The sequence below is a fragment of the Echinops telfairi genome, unplaced genomic scaffold (assembly GCF_000313985.2).
Source record: "Echinops telfairi isolate 266 unplaced genomic scaffold, ASM31398v2 ScPeMD7_443;HRSCAF=831, whole genome shotgun sequence".
In the NCBI taxonomy this organism is placed as follows: domain Eukaryota; kingdom Metazoa; phylum Chordata; class Mammalia; order Afrosoricida; family Tenrecidae; genus Echinops; species Echinops telfairi.
In genome coordinates, this window is record NW_022104341.1 from 72,571,889 (window position 1) to 72,594,910 (window position 23,022).

General features: G+C 46.7%; 1 pseudogene; it reads left to right on the forward strand.

Annotated features, from left to right (window-relative positions):
• Nucleotides 1-3,049: 3,049 nt before the first annotated feature.
• LOC101650929 lies at nucleotides 3,050-15,680 on the forward strand (annotated as a pseudogene).
• The last annotated feature ends 7,342 nt before the right edge of the window (nucleotides 15,681-23,022 follow it).

Here is a 23,022-nt window from a genome sequence, read left to right on the forward strand (position 1 = left end):
TGATGAGGCAATTGAAGAATTCTGCCAATGTCTTCAGTCTGAAAGTGCTCAAACAAGCCATCAAGAAGCATTGATCATTATTGGCAGCTCAAAAGCAAACGTTGGAAACAAACAGTAGTAGATGGAAAGCAGCAGTCGTTTGAAGCAACAGTGGTTGGAAAATATGGTCTTGGTGATAGAAATGAAGCGGAGATCACGGAATTTTGCACGACCAGTGATTTGTTCATAGCAAATACCTGTTTTCAACAACCTAAATGGCTACTGTACACGTGGACTTCTTTAGATGGAACCCTCACTGCCGTCCAGTCAATGCTGACTCAGAGACCCCTGAGGATTTCCAAGCCTGTAACTGCTTAAGGACTAGACAGGCCAGCCTTTCTCCCTAGGGGCTGCTGGTGGTTTCAAACTGCTGACTGCGGACCGTAGGCCAACTCGGAACCACTACATCACCAGGGCGCTAGATGGAGTACACAGAAATCAAATTGACATCAGCAGCCGAAGTCAGGCCAGGGGTTGACTGTGAAACAGACCTTCAATTGCTCATATGTACGTTTACGATAAAGCTGAAGAAAATTAAAACCGGTCTACGTGAGCCAGAATACAACCTTGAGTCTATCCCACCTGAATTTTGATTTAACACAGTGAACATTCACGACAGAAGACCTCATGAGCTATAGGATAACCTCAAGAACATCATTCAGGAAGAAATCAAAAGGTCATTAAAAGGACAGGCAAGGAGGATCAAAGTGGACGTCAGGAGAGATGCTGAAACTTGCTCTTGATCATAGAGCAGCTAAAGCTAATGGAAGACATGACGAAGTCAAAGAGCGGAATAGAGCAATTCAAAGGGCGGCTGCAGAAGACATAGTAAAATGAATGAAAGGAGCGCAGCCATCGAGTTAGATGACCACAAAAGAGGAACTACTCGGCATATTATAAACTGAAAGAACTGAAGAAAAAATTCAAGGCTTGAGTTGCAATTTTGGAAGAGTCTATGGGCAAAATGTTGAGTGATGCAGTAAGCATCAAAGGATGGAGAGAATACACAGACACTGCCCCCAAAAGAACGAATTAACATTCCACCATTTAGGAGACAGCACATAAGCAAGAGCCAATCATGCTGTGGGAAGAGGTTAAGCGGCATCGAAAGCATGAGGCCCCTGGAATTGTGGAACACCAATTAAAATGTTTCAGCAAGCACTGGAAGCACTCACTGGTCTATGCCAGGAAATTTGGCAGACAGCTACTTGGCCAACTGACTGGAAGAAACCCATATTTGTGCCTATTCCAAAGAAAGGCTACCCATACAATGCTCAGATTTTTTTTAAAATCGTTTTATTAGGGGCTCATACAACTCTTATCACAACCCATACATCCATCAATTGTGTAAAGTGTATTTGTACATTCATTGCCCTCATCATTCTTAAAACATTTCCTCTCCACTTACGCCCCTGGCTTCAGATCCTCATTTTTCCCCCTCCCTCCCCACTCCCCCCTTCCTCATGAACGCTCGATAATTTATAAATTATTATTTTGTCATATCTTGCCCTGTCCGACGTCTCCCTTCACCCACTTTTCTGTTGTCCATCCCCCAGGGAGGAGGTCACATGTAGATCCTTGTAATCGGTTCCCTCTTTCCAACCCACCCTCCCTCTATGCTCCCAGTATCGCCACTCACACCGCTGGTCCTGAAGGGATCATCTGTCCTGGATTCCCTACATTTCCAGTTCCCATCTGTACCAGTGTACATCCTCTGGTCTAGCCAGACTTGCAAGGTAGAATTCAGATCATGATAGTGTGGGGGGATAATGCTCAGATTATAAAACAATATCATTGATACCACATATAAGTAAAATTTTGCTGAAATCACCCAACAAGAATCACAGCCATTCATTGACAGGGAGCTGCCAGAGGTTCCAACTGGGTTCAGAAGAGGACATGGAACAAGATATCATTGCTAATGTCAGGTGGAGCTTGGCTCAAAGAAGATAATAGTAGAAAGACGTTTCCTTGTGTTTTATTGACTATACAAAGGCATTGGACTGAGTGAACCATAGAAAACCATGGATATCCCTAAGAAGAACGGAAATTCCAGAACATTTCATTATGCTCCTTTGGAATGTGTACATGGATCAGTTGTGGAAAAGGAACATGGGAATATTGCATGGTTTAAAATCAGGAAAGGTGTGTGTCAGGGTTGTATCCCCATCATACTTAGTCCATCTGAATGTGGAGCAAACGATCAGAGACTCAGGATCATAGGAAGAAGAACTGGGCATCAGGATTGGAGGGAGGCTCATTAACAGCCTTCGATATGCAGATGGCACAACCTTACTCACTGGGGGACACAACTTTGCTTGCTGACAGTGAGGAAGAATTGAAATATTTGCTGATGAAGATCAAAGATTACAGCCTTCAGTATGAATTACAACTCAAAGTAATCGAAATCCTCACAACCGGACCGATAGGTAACAAAAACGGAGAAGAGATTGAAGTTGTCAAGGATTTCACCTTTCTTGGATCCACAGTCAATGCTGATAGAAGCAGGAGTCAAGATCAAAAAGTGCACTGCATTTGGGCCAATCTGCTGCACAAGACCTCTTTAGAATATTGAAAAGCAAGGAGGTTGGTTACTTTAAGTTGTGCCTGACCCAAGTCATGATATTTTCCATTGCCTCATATGCACGTGAAAGTTGGACGCTGAATAAGGAAGAGTGGAAAAGAATCAGTGCATTGGAATTATGGTGCTGGAAAATATTGACAGGACCATGGACTGCCAAAAGAACAGATAAGTCTGCACTGGAAGAACTAAGTGCTCCTTAGAGGTGAGGAAGGCAAAACTTCATCTTACATACTTCAGACACATCATCTGGAGAAGGACCTCATGCTTGGGAAAGCGGAGGGGTAGTGAAACAGAGGAAGGCCGTCAACAAGATGGACTAACCCCGTCGCTGCAGCAATGGGCTGGAGCACAGGAGCAACAGTGAACCAGGACCGGCAGTGTTTCGTTCTGTTGTGCACGGGGTCGCTGTGGACCGGAACTGACGCGATGGCACCGGTCAACAGCAACTGCCAAGTCAGTCTGTGGAACCACCAGCCGCTCCACAGGAGACGCGGCTTTCTGTTACTGGGAAGATTCACACGCTTGGAAACCAGCGGGGACTGTTCTGTTCTATAGCGACTCTACGAGTCACAGTTGGCCTGAAGGCAGGGAGTTTGGACAGAGCCCTGGTGGTGCAGTGGTTCAGCACCTGACTGCTAACAGAAAGGTCAGTGGTTCAAACCCACCAGCTGCCCCGTGTAAGAAAGATGTGACCCTCTGTTTCCATAAAGAGTACAGCCTTGGGACCGATCTAACCTGTCCCACAGGGTCTTTGTGAGTGGGAATGGGTTGAGGGTACCCGGGAGGCTGGAGGCCAGGAGCCAGCCTTCTCAGCTGCCATTGGCAGCACTTGCCTCCCTCCAAGTCTCAAAATTTGGGGCTTTTGAAGATGACACAGAAGATGACATGGAATAAGGAAGAAGCCATGCATGGCAGTCGGAAGACCAACTATTGGCGTTAAAAGAGTAGCTCAAACCCTAGCTCAGTTGACACCATGGCACCTGGGGCAAGGCTCGAATGTCTGTTTCCTCTCCCCCTGTGGCCTCCCTCGGTGCTCAGACCTTGTCCAGCCCCTGACCTGAAACTGCTGCTCTCTAGAACTATGACAGGACACATTTCTCTTGAACCCAGTTTGTGGCCATTTGTTACAGGAGGTTTAGAAAACGAACACAGTCCTCAAACCCCCCAAATTCCTACTACAGACGAAGAAACCATGGCTTAGAAGTTCTCAGCCCAGGTCATGGCAGGAAGGGTCATGCAACCCCCTTGTTACTGACCCTTTTTGCTCTACACCCCAGGCTCCCATGTCCTTTGGCTTCCCCTTAGATTTGGCCAAGAGGAGGCCCTGGCAAGGGAGGGGAGAGAGGCAGGGGTGTTTCTCCTGCTTGAGCTCTGCAACCCTGAAAGGAAGTAGATTTGGCCCTTCTTGGCCACAGTGCCCAGAGACCAGACTTCCCTTCAAGGGTTCAGAAACAGCATTTCCTCCCTTGACCCTACACGCCTGGGAGTTCATAAGGTCCCGTGTTTCTGGCCCAGGATGGATGTCCCTTAACCCTGCCCGCACCTCTGTGGGAAACCATTTCACTAAAGACTCCAGATGTGTTCCTTTGATTGCTAACCTAGCGGTTGGTGGCTGGAATCCGGCCCGAAGCAGCAGCACAGAAGAAATGGCTGATTGTCACTTCTGGTAACATTACAGCCCGATTCACTTTAAACACTGAGCAGAGACTAGCCCCAGAAAGTGCCCTTTCACTGAGTAGCAGATTAAACTGCAAAGTCAAGAGAACGAGGGTCTTTGAAAAATTATCCTTGAGTCTAAATGGGCCGTGGTTACTCTAAAGCCCAGATGAGACGTTTGGAGGGACAGAGATTAAATGAATGGGAGCGGAACAGCTGGAACAGAAACGATGAAAATGTTGACACAAACCGAAGAACATAACCAATGTCACCAAATATTATCTGGAGAATTTGCTGGATGGGAACCTGTTTTCCTGGGTATAAAACCAAGCCAAACGCACTGCCATCAAGTCAATGCTGACTCAAAGCAACCCCCCCACCCCCACCCCTACCCCCTGTGAGTTTAAGACTGTAACTGTTTACGGTCCTTCTCCCAAGGAGCTGCTGGTGGTTTTGAACTGCTCACCATGCGGAGCACAGCCCAGTGCTTCACCACTACACCACCAGCATTCCCTTGCTGTGTATAGTTTTACCAAAAGTGTAATCAAATGTTAAAAATACATGGGGGGGAGGGTGCTCCAGAAAGTTCACAGAAATTGCATTGTGCTTTAATTTCCTTTCTCTGTGAACTTTTGGAAGTCCCTCATGTGTGGGGGGTGGGGGTGCGGTTAGGTGCTATTGAGATGATTCCGACTTGCAGCAACCCCATGTACAACAGAGCAAATATATATATTTGTATATATATTCCTAAGGAGCATGTTTACTCTGTACCATATGGAATCCCTCGAGTTGTAGAAATCAACTCAACAAACACCAACAGTAACAGGTGTGGAGTCGATTTCCTGCATTGCCCTGGTCTACAACTTCCAAGCTTCAATCTTTCAACTGTGATAGGGACTGTTGCGGGGTGAGGACGGCATCATAAATTTCGTAAGACTTCAGAACAGATGATCACAAACTGGGTCCAACAGAAATGTTTTCTCTCCCCATTCTGGAACCAGCAATCTGAAGTCAAGATGTGGCTGGATTCGGAGAGAATCCATCTGATGCCTTTTGGGGGCTGCTGGTGATCCTTGACTACAGACTGATCACTCCAATCTCCTACCCCGCCTTCACATCACAGTCTTCTCTGTGTGTGTCTCCTCTTTGAAGGATACTTATCACGGGTCTTAGGGATCTTTCTGACTCAGGGAGATCTTACCGCACACTCCTTATCTCAATTATATCCGAAAAGATCCTTTCCCTCGGAAGGTCACAGTCACACTTCTGCGTGGAGGGGCTCAACAACTAACACCCCATCTCTCCTTCCTGATGACCTGTTGTGTGACAGGACTCAAGAGTCCGAGATGGGAGTTGAAGGATTACTTTCATTACTGATAAATGTCCTTAGCTGGATGGCCACAGTAGTTCCCTAGCAATAGGCCCCTGGACTGAGCCTGCCTGCTTTGTCACTGATGGCTGTGTAATTCAGGGCAGGAAACTGTCAGCCTTGCCAACACTTCGCCTCTCTCAAAAAAGGGAGACCCAAGCTCACTTCTCTAAAGCCTACTCATCAGATTAGTCACTCCCCTGGGGCGTGAGATGGAAGTTCCCATTGCTGCACAGAACAAGAGATTGGAGATAAACACTTTTCCCAAAGGGAAACCGAATCCTTACTTTGCAGGGCTATTTGAATGATAAATGATTGAATCTTAACGAAACAAAGTCTATAAAGCACCCTTCACATAAAACCAAACTCGCTGCCATCAAGTGGGTCTGGCTCCTATAGGGAAGGTGGACCAGCTCCTGTGAGTTTCAGAGACCGTAACTCTTTTACGGGAGCAGAAAGCCTCCTGTCTCCAGAGTACCCGTGCCATAATAGGGCTTTAATAAAAGGTGGGTCTTTCTCTCAAGGCATCTCTGGGTGGACTCCAACCGTCAACCTTTTGGTGAACAGCTAGGATGGTCACTCTTTCCATGGCGCCATGAAAGGCAGCTGAGAAGAGTTAGCCTAGGGAGCTCCCGTTGTCTCACCAGCCCATGAGGTGAACGCTGACCCCATCTTACAGATGCCGCCTCAGTTGCTGGACTTGCTCCAGGCGACTTGGGAGACCCGGGAGAATCTAGCCTTGGAGCCCAGCTATGCCTGTTTCCCAAACCAGCGTGCTCAACTGCAGAGCTGTGTTTAGGGCCTGGGCTGAGTTTAGGGGTCGGAAGGCACTAGCAACAAGTTCCCAGAATGAAGAGGAGGGGAAAGAGGCCGGGCGCATGACCAGTTAACTAGTGGCGTGTCTTCCAAGCTTTGGGCCTTGCTAGGCTTTTCATCTCACTTGCCCCTTAATAAATCCTGAACTTTAGAGCCGAGAGCCGAATTGGATTCACCTCTGAAGCTCTGTTCCTGGCGCCCCATGGTCCCTCACAGTGGGTGACTTGGACGGATTGAATGAATACACTGTGTGCTTCCGAGAGAAACAACCCATCTCAGTCATGTCTGCACCTTCGGGGCCGGCACAGGGGCTGGCCTGTAGAGGGTCTTCCTGCTGTGGTCAACAAGCACCGCATAAATCCCACACTCTTCATAAACCCAAACCTTTCCCCAGCTGCCCCTAGACCTTGGCTTGCTACCTGTCTACTTCATGGAAAAATGACTCCCCTTTATCTCATCGTCATGGATAATTTAACCTTCCCAGTTTTCCACATGTTTCTTGTTCTTCTCCCCTGGAACCTGATTAAAACATGTGCCCCTGGCAGCGCTCCTTTCAGCATGTGCCCCTGGCAACGCTCCAAAGTATGTTCCAACTGCAGCCTGCGCCGACATCCTTTCCAATGCCAACCACGGCCCCAAAGTAGGAGGGGTAGCTCCATCTTCCAGCGGAGGAAAGACTAGGATGAGAAGCCAAAGTCCTGGGTTGATAAAATCTGGACTTTTACATTATTATTATTATTATTCCATAACACCTCTAAGAAGCTAAATGTTTATTTTTAATTCAACAAGAGATTGTTTCATAAGTCCCTTCTGTGGCATGTGTGTGCTTGGTGCGGGGTATATGTGTATTTTCTACTACGCACCAAAATGTTCTCTCCCGACACAGAGAGCCCTGCCAGTGCAGTGGGCTGTGCGCTGTGCTGCTAACCCGTCGGCTGCTCTTGAAGAGAAAGATGGAGGTGGTCGGCTTGTGTGGTGCTTTGCGGCTTCAGAACCCCTGGGAGCAGTATGATTCTGCCCTGCCAGCTTGCTGTGACTTGGACACAATCCCATAAAACAGCTAAACTCACTGCCATCGAGTCAATGCCGACTCACACTGACCCCAGGTGTGTGTTCCATGACAGTGAGTGGTTTATGGCTTAACATTACAAGGCACGGTGCAGTGTGCAAAGACAATGGCCTACATCTGATTCTGTTGACGAGCAATGGGGGTCTTAACATCTGGTGAGCTACCACCTACGGTGCAACCATCGGGTTCTCTCCATCACAAGGTCAGAAGAAAGATGAAGATCAAAACACATATGGAAATAACTCTTTCAATGGACTATACCAGCATCCGTTCCCCCAATTCTGGGGCCAGAAGAACTAGATGATGTGCAGAAGAACCAGGGGTCTAAAGAAGACCGCATCAGAAGGCCCGAGATACAGTCTGAGAAAAATGTGAAACAAAATGATAAAAAAGACCCCACTGACTGGTCAGAGAACGGCAGGTGGGACCCTCAAGGCCACGCCTCTCAGTCAGCCTGCGGGTCTGGAAGTGATCGATAGTTTAAGATCATAGGGCAACATCTAGCTGAGACCGAAGTTCAGGAGGTTAGGGAAGAAGGAGGCATGGAAACACACACACACCCTCTATGGGTAAACAAAGTCAAGAGCAGAAACCTGAGTTCAGCTGAGTAAGGAGCCTTAAATGATGAGATCTTCTAATTCTTCAACTTGTCTCATTTTAGTGGAAAATCAATTTTTAAATTTGGGGAAATGAGATAATCTCCAGACAAGCCATGATATTTTCAATGGCCACATAGGCATGCAAAAGCGGGCCAAGAACCAACTCAACACTCACCCTCATGAAGAGATCACTGACGATATGGGTGCTATAGCAAGGTGTGGTGAAGAAACTAGATGGTGCCCAATTATCAGTGGGACTAGCATCTGGGGTCTTAAAGATTTGTCTTCAAACAAGCAGCCATCTAAGTGAGGTGTCAACTAAGTCTACATGGAAGAAGCACACCAGCCTAGGTGATCCAAGGACTGTAATTAATAAAATTCAAGTATGGAGGAGGGCACAGTATCCGAGCTTAAATTCTGAATACCTGGTTTTCACAGAGAGTTATGGTTGATGTGGAAGCCCAAATCCACTTGCAGGGTCCCCACATGGATTAAGCCTCTGATGAATCCCCTCTGACCATAATCAGGGACGTGAGTAGCCTTGCTATCAGGCAGAGAGCATTGTAAAGTCTTTTATGGCAGAGGTAGTTAGGCTACAATGTAACACCTTATCACTTGATCGCCCTTTTGACCTATTTTACAGTTGTTTCCGTTTTTAATATTTTCTGATTTCTGTTCGATTGAGGTTTTCTCTGTTTACTTTGTGATGCTGTTTGTTTGTTGTTGTTTTGTATGGTTTTTTTGTATATGAAATCCAGGATAGGTAAATCTATAGAGATAGTAGCCGGATTGATAATTACCTAGGGGCATGGCAGGGGAGGTTATAGGCAAAGGGATAGCTAACAACTCTGAATACAAGACAGAAAAAAATGTTTTCAAATTGATTGTGGCGATGATTGTGCAACACTTCTTAATAGGATTGAACCATTGAATTGTATGATATGTGAATTATATGTCAATAAAACTATTTTTAAGCTGACCAATAAGAATAAGAAGGCAAGCGAATGTGGGGGTGTAGGTGACAGTGGTGGTGATGAATACTGAATTTTTTGTGGGCTGCCTGGAGAACAAACAAATCTGTTTGGGCAGAAATACAGCCAGAATGTTTATTAGAAAAGAAAGATGAGACTTCGTCTCATGTCCTTTGAACAAGGAGCCAGCGCCTAGAGAAGGGCTTCAGGCTTGTTACCATGCTTGGAGAACATTAATGAAATAGAGGAGGGTCCTCAGTGAGATGGACAAGCACACTGGCCATAGCAGGACCAGGTAGTGTGTTTCAGTCTGTGGTATTTAGGGTTGCTATGAGTCAGAGCCAACTGACTGAAGACTGAAAGCATGCTCTACTGTATTTATGGATATCTGTGATAGGAAGGTTTATTGTGCCAACCTGACCAATAAGAACATGTGGGATTAATAAGGTTGCAGTTTGATTGGAGGACCAAGAGATAAACGGCCCACCAAGCCTCTCTCTCTCTCTTACTCTTTGGTGATTGGACCAGTGTGTGCCTGCTAGTTCTCTGCCTCAACTTGTGAGCTACACTACCTGTAGGGCTGCCAACCCATGGACCGTGTCACTAGAACTTGAGGTTCCTTTGAGACTTGCTTCGCCATGCTGCAGGCGTGTACATCGTTTGAGCTTGGGACTGTTGGATCCTGTCATCTTGCCGACTGTTGGTGACCTGCCCTGCTGTTTGCTTTCTGTGGCCGGACTGCCTGCATGAGCCTATGGAAGACTCAGCTGTCTGCTTCCTTGAGCTTCGACCCAGCGCCCTCAATTGAAGGACTTCCAGTATATTAACTGTTCCACAGAAGTGAGTTGAACTGAGCCCTCTATACTGCTGTGTGGACTAATTAGCTGTTATATTTCTTCATGCTGTATCTATCTACCTATCTATCTATCTATCTATCTATCTATTTATCTATCTATCTAATCATAAGTATCCTGGTTTTGTTTCTCTAGAGAACCCTGTCTAACACAATACATGAGTATTTGCAGCACATATGAATACATATGTAAAAAAAAAAACCTCAGTGGAGCTTTTTCCTGGTTTTGGGGGATACCCCTCATATTTTTGGCATCTGTTTCTCTCCCAACACCACAACAATCTTCCTGCAGGATCAAAGCCTCTTTTCAAATTTACAATCCCTGACACGTACAGAGTACCCAGTAAGAAAGGTAAATACAAGCTTGCTTGTGCTTACTAATTAGTCTGTAGTAAACAGTTTCACATGCCCCGCCTCGCTGAAACTCTAATATCTCTCTTTAGGAGATCTCCCCTCCTTCTTTCCCAGAAATCTGAGAGCCCAGATGGTCCCAGTCTCAATCCACTATTGCAATTACTCACCACTGTCAGAAGGTGTCACTGTTCAACCGCACTTCTGCTGCCTCCTACAAATGCCAACTTCACTTCCAGTACAGCACAGGAACCAACCTTTCTTCCCCCATTTCCGGTGTGGATTCTCGGCTACCAGATCCTTGGGATGTCCTTTGTGGTCTATACTGTCCTTTCTACCAACTCTTGGACCACGGACAAGCATGGCTTCCCTCCCTGGGGCTGGGTAGGAGGTGATCTTTCAGGACCTTCTTTCTCCCATGGCCCTGGGAGCCTAATGTGAATGGATCCTGTTCCCCTCAGAGAAGCCCCTGGATGACACGCGTGTGGTATGCTCACCTACTAACCTACGCATTGGTGGTTTGAGCCTGCCCAGGGGCAACACAGAAGTAAGGGCTGGGGGTCGCTTTTATAAAGATTACAGGAATCCCTATGGGGCAATCTGCATGGACACCTCATGAGTCAGAAGAGGCCCAAGGGCAGTGTGGTGAGTTTAAAAAAAAAAAATTCCCCCTTAGAGCCTTTACTTATCAAAGAAGTAAGAAGTGTAGCTGACTCCAGAGATCCTGTGAAGAAACAAGATTTTCTCCATGGCCTCTTACTTGAAAACTAGAACTCTGCTTTATCAGACTTCTGCCATAAAGGTGTATGGGTGGTGGAGGAGGGCGGGGTTGACCAGGCACTAGAAATGCAATGCGCCAGGGAGGGGCCTGTGGGCAACAGAAAGGCTGTATGGTAAGACTTAGAGTAGGAGGAAGTGGGAATATCAGGCAGGAGGCTGAGAGGTCAGAGTGGTGAAGGAGAGCTTTGGGGTACAGAAATCCGGGGAGGAGAGAGTTTCAAGGGCAGCAAGGAGGCAGATTGGCAAAGGGCTGTGGGATTGAGCAATCGTGAGTTACTCGGTACCTAGGTGTAGGGGAGCGTGGTTAGCTGAGGAGCAGGGGAGCTGAGGTGGGGTTTCAGTGAGTGTTGGACTAACCAGCAGTGAGGAAGTGGGGATAGCAATAGTGGCCAACCTACTCAAGGAGCCTGTCTCTAAAGAGAAAGGTGAGAACTCTTTCCTTTTGGCTGCCATAATGCCGCCAAGACTGAGGAAGAGGTGGGCACTTTGGGGCCACATGAGCCACGTCTACTTCAGCAAGTATTGGAAGCCCCGGGAGAGCTGGGCAATGCTGGTGGCAGGCATCGCCACAGGATCCATGTGGACATGTAGCATCCAGGATCCTTTGGGAAGGCTGATCTGTGACATGGCCACTTGGGGAGGAGCCAGTGCTTCTGCCCAATTGTCAACCCTGATAAACGGTGGGCCTCCTCTGTGAGCAGACAAAGGTAAATGCTGCCAGACACACGGATGGGGCTGCTGCAAAGTGCGAGGCAGGGGGAAGCTCCCCAAACAGCCCATCATCCTGAAAGAGAGCTGTGGAGAAGATTGCGGGTGTGAGGGAAAGGCTTACATCCACATGGAGGGCAATTAAAGATATCATTTTTTTCCTCAATAAAAATAAAAAGGAAGGCAGGAAGGAGGAAAAAGAAAGACCCCGGAGAAGAAAAAAAGGCGAGGTGAGAGTTGAGGGCCATCGTTGGGGGCAGGGGCACGGTGCAGAGAGGACACACTGGGATCCAGACAGGGCCCATGAGTTCCCACTGCCTGCAGGTCAATTCCAACTCCTACAGAGACAGGCAGAGTGGTCCTGCAGGATGAAGGAGGGAGCGGCCAAGGACAAGTGAGGGCAACTGATGAGAGGAGAGGGAGGTGGACATGAAAGTAGCCTGGGTCCCACTGACTCAGACAAGAGGAAGCCACTGGGATCGGTCAAGAGGCACCGGGAAGCAGAGCTGTGCTTCGCCAAGTGTCCCAAGAGATCTGGGGTGTTGCCAGTATGTTTCCAGGGAACTTCCCAAACAAATGTCATCGAGGTGATTCCACAGTCTGATTGCTCGATCTTAACATTTTCTACAACTAGCTAGGCAACGTCATGACTAATTGTCCTTTTGGGCGTAGCTGTGATACTGGAAGGTAGGTTACTGGTATTTCAGCAGGGCTCCCGACGGAGGAGAGGTGACGAAGAAGGTATCGGCTGTTCCGCTCCTGCATGATTAACCACAGGAGACGTCATGAACAACAGTGGGCTGCCGTCAGAGAGAAGGCTGGAGGATGAGCCCCAGATAAAGTGCACCTGACCCAAGCTGTGGTGCTTCCAACCTCCTCATCAGCGTGCGAACGTTAGATCATGAATCCAGAAGCTCGGGAGAGAGGGGAGGCATTTGAAGGGCGGGCCCGGTGAGGAAAGTGGAAATGACCGTGGACTGCCAACGGAAGAGACGAATCTGTCCTGGAAGGAGCACAGCCAGAAGGCTCCTCAGAAGCAAAGATGGTGACACTCGGTCTCACGTACTTTGGACACGCTATCAGGAGAGACCAGTCCCCGGAGAAGGACATCCTGCTCGGTAGAGTGGAGGCCAACGACAAAGAGGAAGACTGGGCGATGGATTGGCATGGTGACTGCAACAAGGGGCTCAAGCGCAAGCGCCATTGTGGAGGTGACACGGGACCGGGCAGTGTTTGGTTCTGATGTCCAGAGGGTCTCCAGACGTCAGCACCAATGTGATGGCACCAGAATCGACACAATGACAGTGAGTTTGGTTTAACAACAGCAAGCAACATTACTGCCATGTGAAGACAGGTGGACTTGCTGTGGGCAAAGGTGTGATCGATTAGCTTGACCTGTTTTATAAAACTCAGAATCGCGTGCCTATTTAATTTTTGGTTTCTTTTTTCCTTTTTTGTGGGATGAGAATGCTCTGCTATCGACTCACTTACGGTGATGGCTGCGTAACTCTATAAATGCACTAAAACGATCGAATTGCATGCTCTAAACTGTATCTCAATAAATCCATTTTTAAAAAGCAAGCAAACTTTGTACCCAATTAATCGCAGTCACCTGTGAATCACCGAAGTCCCCAGGGGTGCAAATAATTCCGTGTTGTGCTGTTAGCAGAAAGAATACAGGTTCAAGTCCACACAGAGGTGTCTAGAAAGAAAAGCCTGGCCATCTACTTCCACAAAACCCCTCATGTGGATCTGTGGCAGTTACATAATCTTCTGTCAACTTGTGAAGGGGTGGAGTCTAGTCTGTCAATCAGGTTACAATTTGATGACCTCATTTGGAAGCGTGATGTAGATAAATAGCTCGCTGGAGGCCAGACCCACTTGATCTGGACTGGGCTGGGATGTCTTCTTAATATATAATTACTTTTTGATATACAGTTGTCTGTTACACACATATGCGTGTCTATGGATTTGCTTTTTAAGTCAACCCAGACTAACACAGGAGCCCGGCTGTGTTCTGACCTACATGGGGTCTCCATGAATTGGCGTCTATCCAATGTGTCACACTCAACCAGACTGGTGGCAGCAGTGCCTCTGAGGGATTCCAGAAAGAGAAGTGGTACAAACCATGTTGATCAGACAGGCCTTTATTACAGAACTTAAATACAGAGTCTGACACCAAGGTTCAAGGCAGCACGCTAAGTTTGAAATCGTCAATAATGAAGTGGAACGCTTAAAGATTCTTCTAGGTATTAGTGAGGTGAAGTGGCCTGGTTTGGGCCATTCTGAATTAGACAATCATATGGTCTACTGAATCAGGACTGAGATATTGACAGGGTCTGGAAGAGCCAAGACACCAGCCAGCAGGGCTCCTTGTCCACTAGTGGGCAGGCACTGACTTGAGGAGCTAGACTGGAGGAGGGGGAGGACCTCCCGCTGTCACTGTCACTGTCTCCACCCTGGAGTCAAGCCCATCACCTCCAGAACCAGCTGGTCTTCCCGCAGAAGACATTAGTACAAATCCCAATGGCCCCTAACCCACACGTGTTGTGTTGGATGATGACAGAGAAGACCTCTTTGCAGAAGCCACAGAAGAAGTTTCTTTGGACAGTCCAGAGAGGGAACCTATCCTCTCTTCCGAACCTTCTCCTGGAGTCACCCTACAATCCTGGTTGTACCCAGAATTGAATCAAAGCGTATATCTGCTCCCATGGTCTTGGATAGATCCAGAGAGGAGGTTGAAGAAGCATCAAATGGAAATCTTTTGGATCTAGAAATTGGAGTCTCAGACCCAGAGCAAGGTGGCGATGGCATGAGTGCTACATGGCATACAGAGTCACAACAAAGACTGCCCTCGAAACAAGGGGATCTTCAGTTAACTGATGTTTCTGTGGCTTTCTTGGCTTACAATTTGCATAGTAAATTAGCAAGCAAGTATTTACATGTCGGTTACCTTGTGCCACGAGCTCCAGAGTAGTGTATGGGCATGGCCAGGGTCAAAGTGGGTAAAGAAGATTCATCTTCCACTGAATTTGTCGAGAAATGGAGAGCTGCTCTTGAAAGATCTCTCCAGTGAACAGCAAATCATCCAACTTTACTACAGGATCCTGGCTTAAGGCAGTTCTTGGCAAGTTCTGAGCTGCCTAGGGCAGTTAATACACGGGCTCTGAGTGGAGCAGGAAGACTGAGGATGGTGAACAGGGCTGCCGACCCGTCAATACAGTGACAATCAAGATGAATGAATCGGATGCCTGGTTTGAAGAAATGCAGCAGCAAGGTCAGAACGTGGATCAGCAACTTAGGAAACTTCGAGTCAGTGCTGAAGCTTTGGGCTGTCATAGGAACAAGCTTCCAGCCAACACTTTCAAAGCTTTCAGCCTTTACTAAAGGTGCTGCTATGCAATTCTGAGCATCGTCCTGCTTTATCTAGACTACAGCCTTGTCACCGCTTGCTGAGGTTAAAGAGAAGATAGATCAGTTACATCAAGCTTTTGTTGATGTCTATGTGGTTTGGGATCTACTCGGCGGGTAGATCTTGTTGCAGCAGTGAAAGGTGTGTTTGACCATCAAGTGAAATGCTGGCAGAATGGGAAGATGCTCAAAAGACTCTGCTCAGAAAACGTGACACTGAGGCAAAAATGATGGTTGCTAACAAACCAGCAAGCCAAGAATGACATCCGAGAGTGGGAGGCCAAAGTGCAACCAGGAGAGAGATTTTGAACAGAGCTCTAAAACGATTTGAAAAGAAGTGGGAAGATTTGAGGAAGAATGAGTCAGAGACTATAAAACTTATTATCAAGTACTTGGATCACTGGTAAAACACAGGAACAGCTGATGAATTACTGGGAGGCATTTCTACCTGGAGCCAAAGCCATTGCCAAGTAAGAAGGTGATTCCTGTTAAGAAAACATTAGAGACTTTTTTTCAGTTATGCTGAATTCCACAATGAATCACTTTAAAGCATCTAAATAAACCATTATATATAATCATTTTATTGGGGGCTTATATAACTCTTATCACAATCCATCCATCTATCCACTGTGTTAAGCACATTTGTACATTTGTTGCCCTCATCATTCTCAAAACATTTGTTTTCCACTTGAGCCCTTGATATCAGCTCCTCATTCCCACCCACCCCAAACCATTAAACATTAAAAAAGAAAGAAAGAACTTGAAGAGGAATGCATCACATTCATTGTTTAAAAAGAGAAAGATTTCAAGATTCAACCTGAAGTGCAAGTAAATATATTCTGTCACTGACCATAGTGATTGGTAATATCTACATGCCTAAAAGGTAGACCAGCTAATATGACTGATTCCAATTTAAACGCCAATCATAATGCCAAAGATGAAGAAATTTACCAACATCTGCAGTCTGCAGTTCATCAGCTGTGCAGTTAAGATGTACTAATACTTACAGGTAGTTGGAATGCAAAAGTCAGAAACAAAGCAGAAGCAGTAACTGGAAAATATGATCTTGGTGATAGAATTAATACCAGAGAACAAGAATAGAATTTTTCAAGACCAACAACTTATTTATTGAAAAAACATTTTTCAACAATATAAACAATGTCTATACATAAAAAATGCCTGTAGAAGGTCATGCGGGCCTTGCCAAATGGAATATCAGGGATCAAATCAACTGCTTCTGTGGAAAGAGACTATGGGGCAGCTCGATATCTTAAACCAGAACAAAGCCAGACACCGACTACGGAAGAGATAGACCATCAGTTGTGTCCTGACTGAAGAAATTAAAGCAAGTCCACAAGAGCCAAAGTATGACCATCTCAAGAATAGATTTGATGGACTGAACACTAATACTGACCAAAGACTGTTAGAGTTCTAGGATGACATCAAGGACACCATTTATAAAGAAAGCAAAACCTCTTTGAAAAGACAGGCGAGAAATACAAGATGAAAATTGATATCTCAAAATTGCTATCACAGAGAGTTTGAAACTTGCTCTGGATGTAAGCGGGCTAAAGCGACTGGAAGAAACGGTGAAGTGAAAGAAGTGAATGGGCGACTTCACAGGCAGCTCAAGGAGACAACGGATTGTAATGAAACGTGCAATTATTTTTATCTAATAAAATCATTAATCTCATATGCAGGTACATTTTTGCTGACGACAATTTAAACATGTGGCAGCAGTACATTGACAAGGAATTGCTAGAAATTCAAGCCAAATTCAGAAGAAGGCCTGGAACGAGAGATACCATTGTTGATTTCAGATACATAATTCTTACCTGAAAATAGAGAATACCTGAAAAACGTTGACCTGTTTTTACATATTGTGCAAAGGCGTTCAACTGGGCGGATCACAACAGATGATGGATAGCATTGCAAATAACGAGAACTCCAGAACACCTCCTTGTGCTCGTGTGAAACCTGGACCTGGACCAAGAGGCAGGTGTGTAGCAGGACAAGGGACTACTGCATGGCTACACTCAGGCAAGGTCTATGTCAGGGTGTATCTTTCACCAGACAGGAATGTGAGAAGCGGGGCCGCGTGGAGAAGAAAGCAGCATCAGGAGTCAGGGAAGGTTCACCATGCAGCGGACACAATCTTGCTTGTTCAAAGTGAAGAGGACTTAAAGCACTAGCAGGTGAAGATCAAAGGTGACAGCCTTCTGTATGGATTATGCCTCAGCAAAAAGAAAATAAAAGTCCCCACAGCTGGACCAATAAACAACATCATGATGAGAGGAGAAAAATCTCTAAATTGTCCAGGATTTCATTTTGCTTGGACCCTCAACAATGTTCATGGAAGCAGAGGTGGAGAAATCAAATGATGTATTGCATTGGACAAATCTACTGCAAAAGCTCTCTTAACAGTGTTCAAAAACCAAGATGTTGCGTTGCGGGCTAAGATGCACCTGATCCAAGCCCCAGAAGTCTCAGTCATGCATGGGAAAGTTGGGAAATGAATAAGGAAAGATTGAAGGTGAATTGATTCATTTGAATTATGGATTGGTGAACAATCTTACTATTCCATGGACTTCCGGCAGAAGGAACATATCTGTCATTGAAGAGATACAGCTAGAATGCTTATTAGAGGCAAGAACAGAGAGACTTCATTTCATGTGCTTTGGCCATGCTGTCAGGAGGAGGATATAACGCATGATGAGGAGACGAGCAGAGGCGGGGAAGGAGCTGGACTGACACAGCGGCTGCAACAATGGGCTCAAACAGAGCACTTTTGAGGAAGGCGCAGGGTCAGCGGAAGGGAAAGAACTGGTTGCCCGCCTATGGTGAAAGAATGCAATATTCTTGGGATCTCCAACTCTCCCAAGCTGCCTATACACATTCCTCGGAAGTGCCAACTTTGCGGCACTGCCCGTCCTGCGCCCAGGCCTGTGGTAGGCTGCATGCATGGACCCAAGCTCGAATTACAGAGTGGCTGGTCTATACGCCCTCGGATCCCCAGTGCCGCGCAGACTGCCTAACACGCGGTACTGCCCTGTAGTATTCAATTAAATGGCGATGGGGTGGGGGGCCAGCCCCCACCTGCTACTACTACTACTACTCCTCACGGGTTCAGTAATGCACAATTGTACGGTTGAGATGTATAAGTATTATATTACAGTCATCGAGAGCATGAGAGATACAATAATGCAGTTAGACACATTACATGGTAGCATTGCTCACCTCAGTCCTGCTTGGTGGTCCACGTGAAGATAGGGGGAAGGGAAGGAGGGCAAGGGAACAAGGAAGAGGGGGAAGAGGGGGGATCCAGAGAAAGAGGTCAGAGAGAGAGGTCAGAGAGTCAGAGAGCTCTATCTTGCTGACCCACGCCTATATACCTTTTGGGGGCATGCCAGCCCACTAATTACAGGTAGAGACATACATCATAGGGAGGGGCTGCCCTATAGATTACACAGTAATGAGGGGGTGGTCTAGGGGGTGGTCTCTGGGTCTCCATAGGAACCATTATCAGTAGGGTGAAAACTCCGCCAACAGGAGCCTGTCCATTGCCCCCAGAGGCAGGGAGCAGGGCCCACTGCAGTTTGGCAACTGATTGTCCTCAGGGGGGAATGCTTGTGCATCTGCCCTCCCCCCACACTGCCCCATAAATACTTGAGTGAATGAGAAAGAGACCAATAGCTGAGAGGAACATTAAAAAACAACAAAACATGTTAACATCACTAAGTTTGAGCACAAGAAACATTTCTGGAGGCTAAGCAAATTGAAGCCACTTAGCTAGGAAGCAGCCAACGTGTGCTTTTTGTGCATTTATACCTAAAGAATTAGTCTAAGCACTGTGAGGGATACAAAGATAATTGAGACACAAGCCTTGCTCTTTAAAAAAAAAATCTCTCAAGACCAAACTCACTGCCGTCAAGCCGATTGGGGTCTCAGAGGCTGTACGTCTTCATGGGAGCAGAAAGCCTCATCTCTCTCCTGAGGAGTGGCAGGTGGCTTCAGATCTGCTGACCTTGCCATTATCAACGGAGAGCCCACTACCACCAGCCTCTCAACAAAGAGAGGGTTAAAGTGTGTTAGTGTATTCAGTAGGATAGAAGGAGAACAGGCACTGGACATTGTAATATGAGTCAGGTGTTAAACAAGGGACTACCCAATCCCTCCTCTTATCTCAGCCGCAACTCACCGTAGCCCAGGCATAATAGAACAAGACACTACCCAGTCCTGCCCATGATCAATTAGTTGCCTTTGAAATCCTTCTGATCTGTAGGGCTTTTGCTGGCTGATTTTTGGAAGATAAATTGGCAGGCCTTTTTTTTCCAAGCCTGTCTTAGTCCAGAAGCCCCACGGAAACCTGTTCATCATCAAAGCCATGACAGACAGACAGATGGGTGCTGGGCATGAGGTCCATGGGCTGGAAATCAAACCTGATCTCATGCACGGGAGGCAGGAGTTCTACCACGGAACCACCGATCTCCTCCATCAATACTGTACAGACAAGGAAATTGAATCTCAAGAATCTCATACACTAATAAGAGGAAGATCCAGAACTCCCACATCTACTTGTGGCCAAGCCTTCCAGCCCAAAACATAAAGCCAAATGAGTCCAAAGGAAGAAGTTGCTTGCACCCATTGGGGGGTTGGAGGAAAGCTCTGTGAGAGAGGTAGTACTTGGAAATGGACAATTTTTGATGGAAAGCAATGGAGAGTAAAAGTAGAGACGGGGGGGATATTTTGGACAGAGACAATGCCAAAGGAAATACATGTTCACACAAAGGTCCCAAACCCTCTCTAGCTAGAACTTAGTGTCCATGTACAGCAATAATGGGAACAGGAGGGGTTGGATTATGAAGCCATATTATGTATAAAACTTACTACCACTGACTCAATTCTGACTCACAGCAACCCTACAGGGCAGGGTAGAACTGCCCCTGTGGGTTTCCAAGACTCACACTTTACTGGAGTAGAAAGTCTCATTTTTCTCTGGTGGAGCAGCTGGTGGTGTCGAACTGCTGTCGAACTGGTGTCGAACTGGTGGCCATAATCAGTATGCCACCAGGACTCCTATTACATGTAAACCCTTGAGAGCCAGGAAGAAAAGACTCGACTTAAGTTAAAGATGGTGTTTGAGCAGGAGCATGGCTCCCATGGAGCTGGTCTTTAGGAGGACCGGCCTGTCAACAGATGTAGGTGAGCCTGTAAAATGAAGAAACGAGACAGGGACTCAGGGCGTAAGACTGCTGCTGAAAGAGTCCAGAGGCAGGAATAATAGTGTGGGTGATTAGAGGGCCTGGTTTACGCTGCTATAATGATGCTCTTGTGCGTGGGTATGACCCATCTGTATTATAATTACATAATTACTGAGTACACAGATTCAGTAATAATAACCAAAATCGTTATTGAGTGTTTACTAGCTATCCTGCACTTGACTAAATGCTTTATAAGCACAAATTCATTTACTATGCATAGCAGCCGTCTGTGGTGGATACTGTTATTATCCCCGTGGTACAGAGGAGGAAATTGAGGCTTAGAGAGAAGCAAACACACCCAAGGTCATATAATGCATAATTGCAGAGGCCAGGATTCAAATCCAGATTTGTTTGACTCCAACGCCCATGCTTTGACCATGGCACTGTCTCCTCAGCCTTCATGCCAATGTCTCCCTGGCTTAAGCTCCTCACATGGTACTTCTATGGAAATTTCAGGGCAGCTTGGTGTGCTAGGGCCCTGATGGCATAGTGGTTATGGGTTGGATTACTAACCACAAGCTCAGCAGTTCAAAACCACTAGTTGATTCATGGGAGGAAGATGAGGCTTTCTTCACTCATAAGGGGTTAGCGCCTTGGGAACCCAGCGCTGCAAGATCACTATGAGTTTGTATCTTCTCGAAGACAGCGAGTTGAGTTTGGAGCTTGGTGTGCCTGCAATAGCTCGGAGTGTCGCAGACCAGAGGTTGGAATCCTGGTTTGGCTTTTTACAGTGTACTGATTGTAAAGTATCTATGGTGGTGTAGTGGTTATGGCTGGGCTGCAAACCGTGTGGTCAGCAGTTGGAAACCACCAGGAGCTCTGAGGAAGAAAGACTGGGTTTTCTACTCCAGTAAACAGTTATGTGGGGGGAGGTCAGATGCACAGGCATTGCCCCCCTGAGGGCAATCAGTTGCCAAACTGCAATGGGCCCTGCTCCCTGCCTCTAGGGACAATGGACAGGCTCCTGTAGGCAGAGTTTACACCCTACTGATAATGGTTCCTATGGAGACCCAGGGAACAGGTCAAGGTTGAGCTGAATCTGGGATCCACCCATCTCGTCACATGTATACCCCAGTCCCTCCTCTCCCTGTTGCTTGTATGTCCCTGGACCACCCCCTCATTACTGTGTAACCTATAGTGTAACCCCTTCCTGTGATGGATGTCTTTACCTGTAATTAGTGGGCATGCATGCCCCCAAAAGATATATAGGCCTGGGTCAGCAATACAGATCTCTCTGACCTCTCTCTCTGACCTCTCTCTGGCTCCCCTCTCTTCCCCCTCTCCTCTCCCTGGTTCCCTGGCCCTCCTTCCCTTCCCCCTCTCTCCACTTGGACCAAAAAGCTGGGCTGAAGTGAGCAATGCTACCATGTAATGTGTCTGACTGCATTATTGTAATATCTCTCATGCTCTCTATGTCTTTAATACAATATAATATATATATATATATATATATATATATATATATATATATATATATATATATATATATATATATCAACCGTACAATTGTGCTTACTGAACCCGTAGGTAGTAGTAGCATTGGGGGTTGGCTCCCTCACCCTTCCTCCCAATTTAATTTAATACTACACTGTTACAGTCTCAGAAACCCTCAGGGGTCACCATGAGTCAGCACTGACTCAATGGCAGTGAGTTTGGTTTGGTTTATTCTTACTGAGTGATTTGGGACACTATTTCCTTATCTGTACAATAAAGATGGCAAAACTCCTTCCCGGGTTGCTGTGTAGATAACAAGCTGGAACACATGGGCCGTCCCTAAACAGGGCCTGGTGCACAGGAATAAGTGCTTAGAAAACAGAGGCTAATCGTCATCACCATCACCGTCATAATAGGCACCCAGTTGAGGGTGACCAGGATGGGGAGAGGACGAGAGGCAAGTCATGTGAGGACCGCCGTGTTTGCCTGGAGAAGGGAGATGAAGAGCCATCCTCCAATGTGTACAGTGGCCAAGCCACGGGAGACAGAGAAGACTCATTCCCTGTGGCACAAGGAACAGAACTAGGACCAAGAAGGCGGGGCTGTGTCTGTGTAGGCATTTCTCATCAACCTCTTGAGCTGCCTCCCATTGGACCAGGCTACTTTTCTAGCTGCTGGGATCCTGTTTCTAGAAGTTTACAAGAAAGGGCCTATGCAATCCATATAGAAGAGATGATTTACAGTAGATGTTCTCAAACTCGCCAGTCACCTGGAGGGCTTTTTAAAACACAGGTGGCTGGCTCCACTCCCAGTAGGTCTGGTCTGCTGCCTGGGAATGTGCATATCTAGCCAGTCCCCAGGCAAGGCTAACGTTGCGGTTGGAGGTCCATACTTTGAGAACCATGGCTTTACAAAGTTGTTATAGCTTCTGTAGGCCTTGCAACCTAAGGGTTCATCTTCCAGCATGCAAGTGGACAGAATTCTATGATGATCCCTGAGTTAGTTAATTGTGCCAGCCTGGCCGATAATCACATGTGGGGCTAAATGAAAGGCAGAGGGATAAATGGGTGGTGAGCCTCGCCTTTCTAGTTCTCGGGTCTCTTGTTTTGTGATGGTTGCAC